This window comes from Camelus bactrianus, chromosome 9, assembly GCF_048773025.1.
Source record: "Camelus bactrianus isolate YW-2024 breed Bactrian camel chromosome 9, ASM4877302v1, whole genome shotgun sequence".
NCBI classification, from domain to species: Eukaryota; Metazoa; Chordata; class Mammalia; order Artiodactyla; family Camelidae; genus Camelus; species Camelus bactrianus.
Genome location: NC_133547.1, coordinates 37,109,573 through 37,128,952, shown reverse-complemented (window position 1 = coordinate 37,128,952; position 19,380 = coordinate 37,109,573).

The window sequence follows — 19,380 nt, the reverse complement described above, 5'->3', positions numbered from 1 at the left end:
GCTGTGGCCACTATAAACAAAGAATGTAGCTCAGACAGTTACAAAGGTGTGTGAATCAACCAGATGCTCGGGCTGAGCTGCCTGACAAGATTCATCTCCTCCATGAGACCCCTCCTCCTCTGTCAAGACTGAAAGAGGGGTTTGTTTTATCTAATGCCCAGAAACCAACAGAGAGTCAAGGAAAATGAAGGCACAGAGGAATACGTTCCAAAGAAAAGAACAAGATAAATCTCCAGAAACAAACCTTAGTGAAAGAGACATCTACTAAGTTCCTTCAGTGGATAAGGCTTTTCCCCAGATTCACACTCGTTCAAGTGTAGAGAGATGGAAAAGGGACACATGAAATGACTTTAGATTTCAAGCTTTTGTAACTAAGTCCAGACACACAAGGCGGTGCAATTTATTAAACGGATATTTAGAAAAAGAAACAAACTTTGGAGAAATGATTATGGGTTCAGTTTTAAACATTCTTAATTTAAGGTGCCTGCAGGAAAACTCAGTCTAAAAGGAAAGTTTAATTTATGGTTATGAAGCTCAGAGAAACAGTTAAGGCTGGAGATTTAGGTATATTATTTACCAGCATGTGTAAGAGTTACAATACAGAAATTAGTTTAAAATTCTGAGAGTGGGTAAGAAACATAAGATGTAAGATTAGATTGAAAAGTTTTGTGTGATACTTCACTGGCACCAATCATTAATCTTCTCCATTATCCTGACTATTGTTTAAGTCAGTTACATTAAGTCCAAATCAGCAAATATATTATGCAGTCATTCTGTGCCAAGTACCATCCTAAGTTTTGATACAATGGTAAAAAAAAGTATATATATATAGAGTCATTGTCTTTCCTCTGAGATCCTGTAGAATTCTCTGAGAGCAGATCTTTATATCCATAATTAATGGTTTCCTATTATCTAGAACATATAATTTCAGCTCCTACATCTGGCATGTCATTACCTAAATGACTTGACTGAATTGTTGTTTACCTCTAAATGGCACCTAGACTTCTTGCTCACTCAGTGTAGTTTGGCCCTTCTTCTGGAAACAGCACAGGTTTTACCTAGAATCTCGCTCTCCCCAGCCCTCAATCTATGTGCTCACTTGGGGAGGGGTGGCGTACTTGACCACACCTGAAGTTCAGAGTGGGCATATGACTGAAAGCTAAACAATGTGAGTATTTTACAACAGAGACTGCAGTTCAGAAAGGGACAACTGGCCCTAATCACACTGCCCGGACCTAAAAAGACATTGGAGACAAATGGTAATGTTGAAGGAGATCATGGAAAGAATATGACCACAGACTGACCCACAAGATGGACCCAGGCAGTAGGAGGCTCCTCGCCTGCTCCCTTGTCCTCAGAATTTAGGTTGTACCCACCGTTTCCACAGCTGGAGCCATTCTCAAGAATGCAGCCTTGAGAGAGTAAGGTGAGGCTGAAACCATCTGAATGGTATACATGACTGAACTCTACATAAACTTTAAGATTCCAGGAGGCAGGTGTGGAGATCTGCTCACCTTGCAGCTGCCCAAGACAACCTCATGTGTACATTCCCTTGCTTATTAAAACTGTCTCCTACCAACCTGGAATGGCCTGCCCCATTCTTTGTCCTCTCCTTGTCTTCCATGTATGGGGTCCAGTTTGTGACCCAAAAGGCAATCCTTAGGGAAGATGTCCCTTTTATAATTGATGCTGCTAAGGGATTGGAATGTAGGCTGAAGCTGCTGGGAGCTAAAGATACTGTATAAAGAAACAAATCTGCCTGAGAATGGAGCACAGAGGAGATTAGGAACAAGACACAGAAAGACTACTGTGGTTCCACAATATTTTTTGACGGAATCTAGCTCCACCAGAAACCAGTTTTGCTTTTTAGCTGTTTTTAAGTGGATTGGAATAGAGGTTTTGTCACAAGGAGCAAAATTTCCCACCTTAGTTTGTAGCGTAGGTTTATAAATACGTTACAGAATTAGATGTTGTAGGATCTAAATTCTTTTGCTTCTAAATGAATGAAGTTAAGTTGTTTAACCTTTCTATGCCTAAGTTTCCTAATGAGGAAAATGGGGATGATAATAGTATCAACATCCTAAAATTGGCATAAGGACTAAAGGTGATAATGTGCCCTTCTATCAATGGCTGGCTCAAAGTATGACAATGATTATTGTCATTGCCAATCACGTTTTAATCTTTAGTGCAAATGGAACAACCCCATGTCTGAGAGCTACTATGAACATGCCTGCCTCAATGCCTTTACTATACTTAATCTAACAGCATTATTTTATGCAACAAATATGTATTATGCTCTTAGGTGTCAAATGTAATACACGTCACCAATCATAAAAAAGGATGAAAACATGTGATTCTTGCTTTTGACATGCTCAAACCAAGCTGAAATGCAGTATGAAATACAATTTATTTTATACACACTACAAAAAGTGGGGGAGGTAACTGCGAGGAATTTGTAATAAGGTAGAAATGCTGAGTCTTCCCTTGCTGTTCCGTATGTAGAGCCCATCACCTGGGAGCTGCATACAATGAGCTCCAAACTATAAAACAGTAAATGCTCACCTTCTGTGCACCCTTGTAGCTTTTTTGGATTGCTCTATTATTCTAAAGTCTCAAAGCCACAGATGCAATGGAAGAGTCGTTAAAATTCATAATTTCATTGATAAAAGCTGTGTCTCCAGCCCCAACGTCCAGACCCCTGACTAGAGTTTTCCAGACCTGCAGTTGCCAATTTCTCTCCCTGAAATATTCTCCCTTAGATATCTGGGTTGCACACTCCTTTTCTTTTAAAGTATTTTCTCCTTAGAGATAATTTCCATCATCATCTTATCAAAAGTGGTACCACCTACCAACATGGGACCCTTTATTCCATTTTATTTTCTACTGAACTTTAATCATAAGCTCTTTACTTTTTTATGTTGTCTTTCCTAAAATGTAAGATATTTGGCAACAGAGACTTTTTCTTTTCGCCCTACAATTTTAACACCAGGGTTCAAACACCATACTTACTCTAGATACTTGTAGTGTATGTGGGAAACACAATAGATGCTAGTAAAATATTTAGAAAATGAATGAATAAAAACAAAATTAAGTAAAATTGATTTTGAAAACATTTTACCTTGAGACAATTATGGATTCACATAAAGTTGTAAGAAATGATTAAAATTATATTTAGGTAAAACACTATTAACTAACTCATTTTCCCACCATGGAAGGCAGTCAGTTTTTGTAATCAGCTATTACCTGCCCCCTTCAAAACTACTCTGAAAGCAACACTGCTCTGCCAGTCAAGCTGATTATATTGTTCTATTTTTCCTTATGTTATACACCACATGCTTTGTATGATTCACCAGACACATTAATTTTTTAAAACTACAGGAAATAGAAATCATATATCAGATCACACACACACACACACGTTTCTCCTGTCCCTGCATTTTTTACACGGCCACATGTTACAAGGACAGAAAAAAAAATCATGACTATTATAAATCTGTGTGGTCGTATCATTTTCAGATTTCTCTTGCAGTATACGACTATTTCAGGTATTTTACTATAATTCAAGAAACAGAAAAGGAAATAGAAATGATAAAAATAGAAAAACTCTAAAAATATGAATTGTAAGGATGAGATTTGTTTAAAGTACAACTTTACTAGCTAATGATTCAGACTGGTATCTTCCTAGGATGATTCTTTTATTTATTCATCAAATATTAATTCAGCACGTATATACTGTGCACTTAAAAAGTGCCAGGAACTATTACAACGGTTGTATGACTCAGAGACCAAAACAAAGATCTTGCTTTCATGAATCCTAAACTATACACAGAAAACATACACCTGTGTGCATCCACACTCACAGACGAATCGATGAAATACGTAATCTGTGAGTCTATGGAAGAATAGGAAGCAGGAAGAAGTAGAGAATGACAGGACCGTGGGGAATGGGCAGTTGTGATTATAAATAATTAAACAGAACGGTTAGAGAGTCTTTTCTGAGGTGGTACTGGTTTAAAGACTCGAAGGAAGTAATCAATGAACCACACTCAGTCTGTGGGACGAGCAGGCCAGGCAGGAGTGACCCTGACGCAGTTCTGCGGCCACTGCGTTTGAAAGAGCAAAGCGAGACGGGTAGAGAAGCAGGTGCTCTGGTCACAGAGGAAATAGGAGCGGAATAATTTAGGGCTTTGGGGCCAATGCGAGGCCTTTGGCCTTTACCCTGAATCTGATCAAAGGGATCTGAGGAACTTGAGCAGAGGGGTATCATGCCCTTCTGCTTCTCTGGGTCACTCTAGCTGCCAACAGGGACACAAGGCTTCAAAAGCAAGGAGACCAGTTAGAAGTTTTAAGTTGAGAACTGCTCTCAAACCATCATCAACCTGTAAGAGTTGAGAAATGAACATTAAACCTTCTCATTACTATATACATGGAGAACAGTGAACTTCTCAGAAAGCTTTCAGTGAGTATTAAGTAGCTGAAAAAAATTTCCCTGGGAGAACGCTCCAGGCTGCCCCTTTCATCACTGCCCTAACTCTTTCACTATATAAAACTTCACAGTCTCCTGAATTATGTGTAAGAGACACGCATTTCTTTCTCTCCATTGTGTTCACCTTTTTGTTTAAGGGAGCATAACTGTTAAGCTTCAGATATTCTTTTCATCTTTTAAAGCTTTGTGCATTAAGTATAATCCATACTTTGTATTATACATCAAAACAATTAATGTACAGTACTGAATTACAGAGTTGAACATAAAAAGAACTTCATCTCCACTTGATGTACAATGCATGCAAAATTTCCACTTGAATTGATGGAATTCACGCAAGGGCTCTGTGAAGAGATCATTTTCAAGAGCTAGATTTATCAGAATATGTGTGTAGCTCAATTTTTTGTATATATCTATTGACTTTATTGCTTAATTGGTTTATAAGGGCTGAAAATTGACCTGACCATAAAATTCATAATATTTCAATGTAAAACAGAGTATCTTCAGATTTAGCATCTGTAAGACAATTGCTAATGTGTGGCTTTCACATATGCCTTACTTCTGTTCTTGTGATTTTTTTCCCCTAATCATCCACTTAGTGCTCACAGCATTCAAATATTTACTCTCTTTAATACTCCTCCATTTCATTGCCTGCCTTCTAATGCCAGCCCACTTTGGACGGCCCTCTATATGACACCTTACTAGATACTACGGGAGACTTAAAAAATGAGAGAATCCCTATCCAAATGGAATTTGAAATCAGTTATTTTAATGCAAATCTGGGTATAGTAACTGCTATATTCAAGGTATGGGTTTAGAAATTTTTCTAGAACAGATAATAACTGTACTGGACCTGAAGAAAGAATAAGAGTTCAATAATCACAGATAGGATGTGCCCGTCATTCCTCACCTTAAGGATAACCTGTCCCTTTGATGTTCTGTTTCAAATAGGTTTTTTTTTTTAAACAAGCACCTTGTATTTGTAATTCTGAAAACAACCGTGAATAAAGCATTTTATTATTTAACACACTTTTGTAGTGCTTATTATTCACTAGGTACTATTCTAAGAGCTTTACATATGTCAGCTCATTCAATACTGGTAACATTTTTCTGAGGTAGGTAGGTACTATCTTGTACCATCTTACAGACGAGTTTATTCTCCATTCACCGCACCACTGGCCCTGCCAGCACATTCTCCACTCAGCAGTGAGCCAGTCAGAGCAGAAGCCTCTCCCACTTTAAACTCTCCAGTAGCTTCCCAAACCAACTAAAAGTAAACCCCAATTCCTTACTGTGGTTTATAGACTATTACACAGTCTGGTCCGTGCCTAATTCTCAGTTTTTTATTCTACTATTCTCTTTAATTCCTAAACTCTGGCCTCATTAGCCTTCTTCCTGTACCTGCACACACCACTCTCATTCTCCCCTTGGGGTTTTTGTACTTACTCGGTCCTCTGTCTGCACTGTTGCCTTCACAGCGTTGTCCTGGCTGCTGCGAGGGCGGTCCTGAAGGTCCTTACAGAATTCGGTGCAAGGGCATCCGGACCTGACTGGTACGGCGGCAGCACGGCGGTGGCCCCACCCGGCACCACCACCCACAGGAAACACAACGTTTCATCTACTACTCCGACACTGGCTGGGCCGTGGGGGCCGAGGAGTCTGACTTTTTAAGGCTGGGCCTTCCCCTTCTTTGTGCAATGCTGACACAGGACTTCGTGACCTGGGAGAAAGGCCGAGACAGCGAAGCTCAGGATCGTGCGCCCTGGAAGCTCTCACAGTCTGGATGGAGGGAGCCGGATGGACGAAGTCAAGTTTTGCAAAAGAAGCTAAGGACCACTGGCTCCAGAGGAGCCCCCAGCTTCAGCCAGAAGGAGGTGCGGAGCGTGGGCCTCTACCCATCCCGGAGGACTTCGGCGCGTCCAGCAGTGCGCCCTGGACCACGGCCGCACGTGGGGCTCAGCCACCGACCCGCCCGGTCCACGCCTGGCTGTGAGGGAGCTGCCGGCGAGCCTCCGCCTCCTCCCAGCGCCATCCGGCTTCCCCGTGGCCTTGGGGGAAGGTGTGGTGGCCCCCGGCCAGTCCATCGTCCCACCCAGACGCTGACGCTCGCCGCCGGGCTCCACAGAGCTGTGCGCACGCGGGGCAGCGCGCCCTCCCCCGCGGTCACGCGGGCCGCACATGCGTGCCACCTTCCGGGAGCCGCGGGCCATTCCGCCCCGCCCCGGGGCCGCAAGGCCCGCCGGGAACCAGGCCCGCCTGCAGAGCCCGTTCCTCCTTTCCACAGGAGGCCCACGGGAGCCGCCTCTCTGGGGACAGGAACTGGCGCTGGGCCTGGCAGAGCCGACCGGAAGCCAGGACTGAAGCGGGTAAGTCCAGACTAAGGGTGTCCTTTCCCAAGTACTTAGGTTTTCAGAGAAGACCGCGCCGCATCCTCACGTCGCCGCAGGGTGACCCCAGCCTGAGAGCTGGTGTGTGGAGGTGACTGTGCGTCAGCTCTTTGACCTGCACCGTGGCCACTTGTTTTGGTTATTCAATCTAATCTCTCTCCCCTACTGTAGCGTTTTAAGCTTCCCGAGGGCTGAGACCTTGTTTGTTTTATTTCACGTAGTCCCTTGTGGCTGGGAGAGCACTTGGCGAAGAGTAGGCTCTTCGTAAGCAGTGGCAGAATAACTGAATGAACATATAAAGTCACTTCAAATCCATTTTTGAAACTTTAGGTTTCTATACAGCTGTTCACATTCCATAAAGTGAATTGAAACCTGTTTATCCGATTTCAAACCATGATTATCAGGTAACCTGTTCACTGTTTAACAGTATAGAGGCAACAAATTTATATCTAATAGTTATTAAGTGGTTGTTACTTCCATGCGTAGTGCTGTGGTCAATCTCAACCTTGTATTTCTTAGTCAATATTAATTATACATTATACTGTAGATGTAGAAATTCCGTCTGAGAGAGGCAAACTATTGCTCAAGAAACGACAAGCTTACTAAGCGGGGCTGATAGTATTTTAGCACATTCAGTCTAACTATTGAGCTAATGGTCTAAATGACCCTGCTAGAATTTCTCTTCAGAGTAAATATTCAATATGAAGATTTTGCGTATTAATGTAATAGGGAAGAACCTTTATGTTCTATTACAAGTTAATCACTAAGGGATGTTGCCTCTGAGCTTAAATTATACATAATAGCTCAACTTTAGGAACCCTGCCTCCCAGGTAATGAGCATCAAGCTAAATAAAATAGCTTTGTTTAGCTCATAGGAAATATCCTGACCAGGCCCACCTGTGAATGGCTGCAATAAGGAAGAAATTAACACATCCCCTCAGGAGTTTGGCCAGAACCAGGATTTACTCTCTCCCCTTTTAGTATAAAAGAAGCCTGAATTCTAACTTTGAGAAGATGGTTCTTTGGGAACACCACTCCACCGTCTTCTCAGTCTGCTGGCTTTCCTGATAAAGTTGCTGTTCCTTGCACCAATAACTCATCTCTCAATTTATTGGCCTGTTGCGCAGCAAGCAGTTCAAGCTCAGACACAGTAACAGTAACTGGCTTGTAATGATTGGCGTTAGTGTCTTAAGAAAAGGCCCTCAAATATCAAACATGTCTGTGAGTGGAAGCGATGCATGTCACTTCCACACGCTGAGGCAGCCACCAGCTGGGATCCCTCTTGTGTAACGCCCTTATTTTCCTAGAGGGGGCCTTCAAGGCCATGTGTTCCAGATGGAGTAGCTTCAAGAAGAAAGCAAGCTGCACAACCACATCTGACTTTACCCTAGCAAGAAATAAACCTACATTTTGTTATGTGACTGTGATCTCTTGGTTAATTTGTTACCACAAAACCACATCATGGTCTATTTCATTCTAATAACACTAGGTAGTAAACTGTAGTTTTTAAAAATAGGTAATTATTTTCTAAAATCTGTCATGCCTCTCTACTAGACACATAATAGCACAGACATAATTTTTGAAAATATGTAATTTTCAAAAATCCGTGAAATTCCTGTCCAGTAGAGCCACTTACTAGCAGACAAATTAGTGACCCATACTTAATATATTTCCATCCCTTCGTCTCACATCTCTTGGCCAAAATCAGTAACATGGCTCCAAACTACCTACAGGTGAAATAATAAGCGAACACGTCAAGTACATGATGGTGAGCTGTCTCTAACAGCCGGAGTGCTGTATTCTCAGAGGAAATACTATGAAACAAACGTTGACTCTAATTATATTTTACTAGGCATAAAGCCTTTACGTAAAATTCTAAAATATTTTAAAATCATTTACTAGAATAACACTTCAGGTAAAAAATCCACTTCAGTGCTTTTCTAGCTAAAGATTACCCTTTGCTCCACGAGCATTTTCTCTACTGGGGATACTAATGTAAAGATCTGGATAGTGAATGAAAACAATACACTTCAGTAACCACATTTCTAGTCAGAAGTAATTGGAAGGCTGCAATGAAACAGTGCTCATCATTATGCAACAGTCATTATAAGTCAACTTGGCTTGGAATTTGCACATCTAAAATAATAATTCTATGAATTTAATTATTGCCACATGAAAGAGTGCAAAATTGGCATGCCTTACTAAAATGATATTTATACCAGTATAAAACAGTTTATCTCAATTTTGGTATTTTTGTGGCTATTTAATATATATTGAGTGGCTACAATGTATAGGTTTTAAAAATCAAATATTATACATTCACTTGTTATCAACAGATGTCATTTTAAAAATTAACAATTTGTTCAATGGAGTAAAGACAATTTAGGATGCCATGTAAAAAGAAAATGGACGATTATCTCCATTGGTTAGGGCTGCTGTGACAAAAATACCATAGGTTTGGTGGCTTAAAAAAAAGACTTATTTCTCACAGTTCTGGAAGCTGAGAAGTCCAAGATCAAGATGCCAAGGTGATTTAGTATCTGGTGAGAGCTCTCTTCCTGGCTCATAGATGGCTGTTTTCTAAGTCCTCACACCACGGAGGGAGAGTTCTGTGGGCTCTTAAATCACCTTCAAAGGGCACCAGTCCCCTCATGGGGGCTCCACCCCCCTGACCTCATCTAAACTAATTACCTCACAAAGGCCCCACCCACTTCCAAATAGGCCCCACATCACATTAGGGCACCATCTGTATTACTATAACATTCTTTCCTGTAATGCCAAATATCTTAAAAGTTTATTTGAAAAAGCAATTTGTAATATAATCCTGAAAACAATATTTTTTCAAACTAATATAATTATTTCTATCTGAAGGCAACATTTGTCTTTTTCTACTTCAATATCATGATGTTTTTGATAGTAATACTTTATTGTATTTTGTAATTCAAAAGCCATAAAGTCAAAAATTGAAATCACATAAAGTATAATGAAAACAACACTTATGAATATAATATTTCTTATACTCTTCAAAGTAAAGTACTTGTAAAAGTAATATGGTATAACTTTCAACATATGTACACTATTTGACAGTGCTATTAGACTGATATTTGCCTTTTTTTCCCCTAAACAAACCTCAAAATTATTTTACATTGATTAATGATATAAAATAAAAGTTATCAAAGGAATGATTTGATTCAAATGTGTTGTTGGGAAATACAATTAAAAATTAAATCTCCTCCCCTCCCTGATAACCTCCACAGAAGTAGAAAGGAAACAAACAGTTTTATTTTTGAAAAAATATTAAATCATAATGTGATGCCCATCACAGGCAATCTGCTAAAGAGACTGCAGAGACAGAAAGACATCTCACCCTTCAGATAGCCAAGCGTATAGTACACATCACATACATATCTGCAAGATAAACAATAACTGGTCCTTAAGTAAGAGGATTCGCCAGCATCACTTGTCACACATAGTTCATTCCAAATTTACCTAAGAATTGGGTAGCAATCTGTGTTAGTTCATTGGCTTTATCTAAAGGAAAAATAAACTCATATCTTTATGTCAGGAGATAGTTTTGGAGTATGGTGCCTATAAACTCTCCATCAGAAACAGATAGGGGCAGTATCTTGATTACCTTTTAAAGACACATTTCTCAGGTCCCTGATAAAGACATTCCTGGGTCATAATGCTGGCAAAAGTCTTGTTCTGCTTTTAAAGGAATTTATACATTTCAAAGGGATAAAGAAAACATAATTAAAAGTTTTCTAAAGTAAATCCTCTAAGAAAAGGGAGGAAGGAAAAGTGTCTTCTCTTATTTTCAACAGGGAGAATTAAGCCTCTTATTTTAATTTGTATTTGCCCTTCCAGTTTTCCACATGCACTTGAATCATTTGGACTGTCACTCTCAGAAATACCAGGGGAAACTCAGAAGTGGGCACAGGAGATGAATGCTGCTAAATTGGCTTTGGAGAAGAAATAGGAGTGACTTAGAGCCAAATTATTTAGATGTTTAAGTTACAATGATATGGCTACTGTAACAGTATATTGAAAACAAAAAATAATTACCTTTTTAAAGTATGATGTTCTTGAAAATGTGTAATTATTATAGCAATAATTATTGCCCTAGGGTTCTAATTATAAGCAAATTAGTCTAAGTGAGATTTCATTGCCAGAAGTCTTTCACTAACAAGTTCCACTTTCTTTAAAATTTTTTGTGTACTTATTTCAGAATATAAAATATCTACAGGACACTGTACACTTTGCATGTTATTTTAATGTTAGTGTGCTATGTAACCAGGTTAAAATATAGAACACTACCAGCACCCTGTTTCAAAAACTTACTCATTCTAACAAGATCCCTTCATAACTTCAGTCAGGCTCCTCTAAGCCCCCTGGGCCTGAACCTTGGCTGTTCATCCTCGCTGGACCTGCATTGCACAGTTTTAGCAAGAATCCTGCAAAGACATTTTAGGCAGAATCCTTCCCCCCGCCCTTGGTATCTTATCTGATCAACTTTTTCATGCATCCCATCCCTCGGGTGATATCTAATAACCCCGGCCTCCCTTTAGTAAGAATCCTGTTTAAACAGAGTTCTCACTCCTACCCTGATGATTCCTCTTAGTAATTTCCCGTCCACTGACTTCCACCCTACTCCTCGTCCATAAATCCTTTCTTATCCATGTTGTATTTGGAACTGAGCTAAGTAAGTTATGTACTGAAGTCTCTTTTTCCCTGTTACAATAGTTCCTGAATAACACCTATTTTTACAACTTTACAGTCTAGTTCTGGTTTTCTTGAACAGTTGTGGTGTCATGACTTGGATAGGATCAGAGATACCATTGGACCCCAAACACATAGCCTTTGTCTCCACTCCTGGCTGATGAATCAGTCAGTCATTGGTGAGTCTTAACTCCTACACCTGTGCTCTGAAGTCATACTCCATTGAAGCACTATAAAGACAGATTCTTGATTCTTAAGATTCTAAGCACTTTCTGTAGATTAGAGGCCCATGAACTCTCTTTTCCCTTCTTGTTGGCATAACTTTATGAATAATAGTATGGAACTTCAGTTGTCTCTTTGGGACTTAAGATCTCCCCAAACTGACTCCCCTAAGACCTTCCACTTCCCATTTTTCTGTTCCTCCTTCCTTTGTGACCTCCAATCTTCCCTTCAACTCCCTTGAATTCTTTGGTATATCCGCCTTCAAATCCTCCTCCATCCCTTTGTGTGACGTTTCCCTTGCCATGGCTGCCCCTCGGTTATCTGCTCCCATCATGTCTCTCAAGAAACTCAGGAAACCTCCAAACAACTGCTTGAGGCTGAATGGAACAAAAGGGAAAAAAAAGCCTAATTGGAAACACACTAGATATTTTATCCATTTGCATGAGTTTTGGAAACATCCAGACAGCTGTATGCTGTTGCATCAGTCTCTTACCTAGAAGGCAGTCCACAGTCTCCAAAAGATTACATATTAGGGCAAAAGAAAATCTTGAAAGTTTCCTTCATAAATATTGGTAAAAAGCTCTAGCATTTATATTGAACAGATAATCTTAACTTGTTCCGTCTGCTGTAAACACAATTCGGATGCAAACGTAAAGTAGAGCAAAGATAAGAGTATGTTACCCTATTTGTCTGACACATTGTTAAAATTTTAGGATAAAAGCAGTAGGATCTATGTGCCTGTCTGTGTGTGTTTATGTGTGTTTATGCAGGTTATATGTATGTGATATTTTTCTACCTCTAGAAGGTATTAACAAATTAATTTATAAAATCCTTTAAAGGAATTCTATTTAGAGTGGCTAAGAGATAAATGAGCATTGATATTAATTAAATATTGCTAAAACTCCCCAAAATAATAGAAACTAACCCAAATGCTTTTCAAGTTCACATGACTTGGATAAATCTTTGACAAATAAGATTAGTTGGATATTGTTAGTTTAATAAAAACAGCTATGTCTTCTGGGCTGTCATCACTTAATTATAATATAAACATGCATTTTGTAATTAAGTTTTTTAGGTTTTTTTGCTTTTGTGATACTTGCCTAACATGCATGTTCTATTAAAAAAATTAACAAGGAAATAATTTGCGATGGTGGCTAGCTTTGTTTAATATTATAATATATGTGTGTGAAAACAGTTTCCAAGTCTTTTTCAGTAACTTGAAACATTAGACCTATGCTAAATTAAATTAAGCCATAAATATTCACTAAATATTTAGATAATTTCTAAGCAAAAAACCCTACTGAAATACTTATTGCTAAGCATAGGTTTAAGTTTACACACTTTTAAAAATTTTTATATGATATATAGAAGCTAAATATATTTGGTTCATTAAATAGATATGGAGAAACTTGGAAAAAATGTACCACGAGGAAGCATAAACGTATAGAAATTGTGAGATACTGTATTCATAGAATTTGCTAGTCTGCTATAAAATCCTAGTATGTGACCCAACATTTCACAATAGTCTGCTTCCTAGAGTTCTCTGTAAAAGAAAGTTACTAATGGTTTATTCCAGAATGAGAAAGAGGAAAATATAGGGGGGTGAAAAACAGGAATGTGAAAAAAAAATTACAGAAGTTTTGTGAGGTAGAAATCTTGGAAAAGGAATCGTCTTATGTGATCAAAGTTGGCTAAGATTGGATGGGTTTCTGTATAAGATTTAAAAAAAATGAGGCCCATAGAGTACAGATGCAGAACTACACTATTGTACAGAGAGTCTGGTTTTCTCTGTTAAAAGAAACAAAGTTTTCTTGAATTACTTACCTGTTCTTAATAAAAGATGATAAAAGGCTTTTCTTTTCCTTTTAAGTAAGCTGCCTAGGAATCCAAGATTTTGTATCTTACTAGAATAATTTCCTGTGCTTTATGTTAATCATTATATTCTCAATTATTTAATAGAACTTAAATATTTTTCCATAGTGATCTGTGATCCTGTTTAATCAAGTGTTCAAACATTTTGACATTTTTGACAACTTCCCAAAATCAAATTCGAAATTAATCCTTTTTGTTTTCAAACTGACTGAGATATTCCAGAAGGCCCCTGGAAAATCTCAAAGGATTTGTTCACTCACATTTTGAAAACAAGATGTTAAACTAATTCAGTTTATTTATTATGTTCTTAATAACATAAGAAGGCATAATCACGTAAGAAGAGATGCCTCAGCCTCCCTCAGGTTATATTGGTCTGGGTAAATATTAGTAATATAAGTATTTTAGAAACTGCACGAGTTTCATAAAATTTGCCAGTACCCTCACTGTCCATGATAGATTGTGTATGATGTTATCAGTCATAGTTCCAGTTATTACTTAAAGATGTTTTATGCCATAGAAATAGTCAGATTTCCTTGTCAGATGAACTGTCAGATCTTTTGACATGGCCATGGCCATTTTTTCTTTTGTCATCCACAATAGTTTCTGTTTCACTCTGATTCTTCTGGGAATGAATTTGTAATCAGCTAAGGCCAGAATGCTTTATCTTCAATGATACGTGACCCATGAGTCTCAGAGACCCATGGACAGGACTATAATAGATTTCTGGTGTGCAGGCTTCTGACAGCATTGTTTAAATAGTTCTAAAAGCATGCCACTGAAGTGAGTAAGGATTTTCAGAACTCTAGTGAAGAAGCTGATGGATTCATAAAACTGCTAACCCAAGATTAGTCAGAACAAGAATAAATTACATAGGGCTGAATGGAATGATCAAGGATGATTACAATTTTTGCTTGAGATATTGCTAGATTTTTAGTGTTCTATTTTCTGTATGTAAGGTGTCCTTTTCCCTTACGCTATCTATAACTCATAGCGGATTAGTAGATTATACTTTTGTATACCTGCTCCCTCCAGAATTTGAAAGCTATTATGAAATATTCTTACTTTCATTAAATTATAATTGGAGAGACAGAGAAAATGGAGTAGAAGGACGCTCATAGGTCACCCTCTCCCACAAATACACCAAGACCCACATCTACAGACCCACTCAGCCAACCAGAGCACCTGCGGAACTCCGACAGAACATCGCCCTCTTCAAAAGATAAAGAAGCCAAAAATCTGGTAGGAGAAAAGGAAAAAAGAAAGAACAAAACGCAACGCAGCACGGACGGGTCCCGCGGGGAGGGAGCAGCAAAGGAGGACTGGCACTCGCTCGCTGGGTCTCCCCTCTCCAATTGAGAGGCCAGCAGGACGGAGGGGGAGCCTCCGAGGCTCGGATCTGTACAGAGCAGCCCTTGACTGACAGAACCAAGTTAAACGGGCACAGAGCACCCCCCCCCCCCGACACCCAGCCTGAGACGCGGGCCGGCAGCGGCGGGCAGGGCCAGGCTGCACAAGCCGGGCAGAGGACGGGGGCGGCTACACGGAGGCAACCCCCGGGAAACGCAAGGGGCTGCGCGCTGTGGCTGTGGGTGCACAGGGCAGAACAACCTGGGCCCTCCATAAAACAGCAAGGTTGATGTGCTCTCGGGGGAAGGGTGCACACCCCCATCTCTGAAAACCCACGGAAAGTTTTCGGGGGAAGAGAGGCGGGGCTCAGGCACAGCCGCCATATCCTCCGCGCTGAGCACCCAGGCGGGGGCGGGGGCGAAACCTACATCAGCACCGAAGGGCTTAGCAGCCTCAAAGGCCAGACTGAGACTGGCCTGCAGCCCAGGGCAGATAGGATCCTTCCATCCTGGTCCCTCAGAGAACTTGCTCCACAAAGACAAACAAGGAGCTGGGGTTTGGCTCGGAGCAGGGACAAGGCTGTCCCTAGGTCTTCCCCAGCCCACCTGCGTAGCGCCGACCAGGGCAGAACGCGCAGCCACACAGAGAGCGGAACTACGGGCGGTGCAGGTAAAGGGAGCGCCCCCCCCCCCCGCCTTTCGGGCAGGAACACAGCCCCTGACCGAGGTGCTGGGAGGGGGCACGACCCGCCCTCCTACATGGCCAGTCTGCAACATCTGACTGCGGCATCCGGAGGGGCAGCGACCCGCCCGCCCACAGCAGAGGAGAGCTGCACCTGACCCAGTGTTAGGAGGAGGCGCGATCTGCTTGCCGACAGGTGCTGGGAGCAGCACAGAAGAGGGCGCCAACGGAGGGCCTCTGAAAACGGCAAGGTGAGCTTCCAAAACAGGACGAAGACAGAAAGACTTCACATTAAAAGCACACAGACTCCAGGAGAACACCGACAACCCCCCCCCCCATTTTTTTTTTTAATCTGTTTTTACCTGTTCTATTTTCTATTACTCTCTTAATTTTTACTTCTTAATTCATTTCTATTTCTCTTGGGTTTTGATGTCCTGTTATTGATTAGACACAGGTTTCAAATACATCTATTCATCTCCCCCCCTTTTTTGGTAAAGGTTTTAAAAGCACGTCTCAACCCGATTAATACTCTGCTTCAACTTGCTCTTCTATTATTCATTATACACTGTTTTCAAACCCTCTTTCTCCCTTCTTTTAAAATTCTCTCTCTTATTTTTTCTCTCTTTTTTTCCTAAGTTCTATTCCTAAATAGGCATTAGATAGATAAAATCCTTAAGGACCAAAATAAACAACTGATACTTCATAAACCACAGTGCCAGAGAGGTATGAGCAAGATGAAGAAGCAGAAAAACCTTTCCCAATTAAAAGAACAAGAGAAATCCCCTGAAAGAAAGATCAACGAAATAGACATCGATAGCCTACTAGATCAGGATTTCAAAAAAGGAGTGATCAAATTGCTGAAGAAATTAAAAGAGATAGTGTTTAGAGATATAAAATATTCAAAAATGAAATTGAAGCTATAAAGAAGAGCCAAGTAGAATGGGTAAACTCATTGACAGAGATGAGGAATGATCTAATAGCTGTGCAAAGCCGACTAGATAATGCAGAGGAACGAATTAGTGATCTAGAAGACAGGGCAATAGAAAGCACCCATTCAGAAGAACTACAAGAGAAGCAAATAAAAAATAATGAAAATAGCATAAGGGACCTATGGGATAATATAAAGCGTCCCAATCTTCGCATAATAGGGGTCCCAGAAGGAGAAGAAAGATCAAAGGGGATTGAAAAGGTTTTTGAAGAAATCATGACTGAAAACTTCCCAAACTTAAAGAAGGAATCAGATATCCAAGTACAGGAAGCTCAGAGGGTCCCAAACAGGAAGAACCCAAATAGACCCACACCAAGACATAGCATAATCAAGATGGCCAGAGTCAAGGATAAAGAAATGATTCTAAAGGCAGCAAGAGAAAAGCAAAGAGTAAGTTACAAGGGAACCCCCATAAGGCTCTCAGCTGATTTCTCTACACAAACACTACAGGCCAAAAGGGAGTGGCAAGATATATTCAAAGCCCTGAATGAAAAAAAGATGCAGCCTAGGATCCTTTATCCAGCAAGGCTATCCTTTAGGATAGAAGCGGAAATAAAGAGTTTCACAGACAAAAAAAAGCTGCAGGAGTTTAGCAACACTAAACCCATGCTAAAAGAAATATTGAAAGGGCTATTCTAAATAGAAAAGCAGCAGGATGCTACAGAAATGAGAAACACACAACTGGAAAGGTGATAACTCATGAATTACAAATAAAGTAAACATGAAATTATAAAAGAAGACATAGAAATCACTGAGAGTGGGAGAGGGAGGCAGGGACATAGAGAATATTTTTTTCTTTCTTTTTTAAATTTTTTTAACAGTAGGATGGGTTTGAGATCATGTTACTATCAGTTTAATAAAAAGTTATAGTAATGGGTTAATAGATTTACAAAAAAGGGTAACCACAAGCCAAAAATTTACAAAGGAGTCACAGAAATTAAATAAAATCTATGATAATACAAAGGAAAATTACCAAACCACAAAAGGAAGAAAGGAACAAAGAGGATATACCAATTCAACTGCAAAGATAAGTTCAAAATGGCAATAAACACACATCTATCATTAATTACTGTAAATGTTAATGGACTAAATGCTCCAGTCAAAAGACACAGAGTGGCAGACTGGATAATAAAGCAAGAACCTTCAATATGCTGCATACAAGAGACCCACTTTAGGGAGAAGGACACATATAGATTGAGAGTGAAAGGATGGAAAAGGATATTCCATGCAAATGGAAAAGCCAAAAAAGCAGGTGTTGCAGTACTGATTTCAGACAAAATAGACTTTAAGACAAAGGCCATAAAGAAAGATAAAGAAGGACATTTTATAATGATTAAAGGAGTGATACAAGATGAGGATATTACACTCGTTAATATATATGCACCCAATATAGGAGCACCTAAGTACATACAAGAATTACTAACAGAGATAAAGGGGGATATTGATGGGAATACAATCATAGTTGGAGATTTTAACACTGCATTAACATCACTAGACAGATCTTCCAGACAGAAAATAAACAAGGCAACAGAGAAATTAAATACTACAATAGAAAAACTAGATTTGGTGGATATTTTCAGAGCATTACACCCCCCAAAATAGGATATACATTCTTTTCAAGTGCACATGGAACATTTTCCAGGATCGATCATGTACTTGGGCACAAAAGAAACCTCAACAATTTTAAGAAGATAGAAATTATCTCAAGCATCTTTACTGACCACAATGCCATGAAACTGGAAATCAACAACTGAGAAACAAAGGAGAAAAATAGGAAAGCATGGAGATTAAACAATATGTTACTGAGAAAACAATGGATCAATGAGGAAATCAAAGCTGAAATTAAAAAATACCTTGAGACAAATGATAATGAAAGCACCACCACTCAAAACCTATGGGACACAGCAAAGGCAGTGCTAAGAGGGAAGTTTATAGCGATACAGGCCTTCCTCAAAAAAGAAGAACAATCTCAAATAAAGAATTTAACCCACCACCTGAATGAATTAGAAAAAGAAGACAAAAAGCCCCAAAAAGCAGCAGAAGGAAGGAAATAATAAAGATCAGAGAGGAATTAAATACAATAGAGATTAACAAGACCATAGAAAAAATCAACCAAACCAAAAGCTGGTTTTTTGAAAAAGTAAATAAAATTGACAAACCTCTGGCCAAACTCACAAAGAAAAAAAAGAGCACAAATCAGCAAAATAAGAAAGGAAAATGGATAAATTACAACAAACAAAATAGAAATACAGAATATCATACGAGAATATTATGAAAAACTATATGGAACCAAACTGGATAACCTAGAGGAGATGGACAAGTTTCTGGAAACATACTCTCCACCAAAACTGAATCAAGAAGAATCTGAACACTTGAACAATCTGATCACTAGAAAGGAAATAGAAATAGCAATTAAAAACCTCCCTACAAATAAAAGTCCAGGACCGGACGGCTTCACCGGGGAATTCTACCAAACATACAAAGAAGAACTCATACCAGTCCTTCTCAAACTCTTCCAGACGATTGAAAAGGAGGGAATACTCCCAAACTCATTGTATGAAGCCACCATCACCCTGATACCAAAACCAGGCAAAGACACTACAAAAAAAGAGAATTATAGGCCAATATCACTGGTGAATATAGACGCCAAAATCCTCACCAAAATTTTAGCAAATAGAATC